Here is a 642-nt window from a genome sequence, read left to right as displayed (position 1 = left end):
TCTTGATGTTTTCAGATTTGCCTTTTTTTAAATTTTAAACATTCTATTTCAACTAACCACGTATACAAAAGCTTGCCTTCTATTTATTGCTTGTTACATTTCTTATCTTTCATTTGCATAAAGATACAGCTGCCATTTTAAAAAATCTCCAATTTTAATTTTTAAGCAGCTTTTAAAGACGGCTGTTACAAGGTAAACGCAAATATGGAATAACTGGGTAAACACTGGAGACTTTCACTTTCCATTTTATTACTTGATGGATTAATATACAAATAAATCCCTACAGAGATAAATTTATCAAATTTAATCACACAGAACAGGCAATGCATTATTCAGCAAAGGAAGCCTTCAATACCTGTAATCAAGAGCCATTGTTTTTGTGCTCCAAGACACAGAATTTATTTTCTTGTATTGCTTAATATAAAATAGCTCTTTTCAATTCATACTTGATAAGTACAACATTTAATGCACGTTCTGCCTGGAGAGAGGCAGGCTTCGATTCATTCTCCACAAATGCTGTGCATACAAATGACCAGGTGCAGGCTATTTCTCAGGTTGGGGGAAGAGCCAAGAGCAGTAGCTCACTTCCAAAATGCAAACAGCTGTCACAGAGTGTCACCCTGCGTGTCATGAAGAGATGGC

This window comes from Castor canadensis, chromosome X, assembly GCF_047511655.1.
Source record: "Castor canadensis chromosome X, mCasCan1.hap1v2, whole genome shotgun sequence".
In the NCBI taxonomy this organism is placed as follows: domain Eukaryota; kingdom Metazoa; phylum Chordata; class Mammalia; order Rodentia; family Castoridae; genus Castor; species Castor canadensis.
This window is presented reverse-complemented; position numbering follows the sequence as displayed.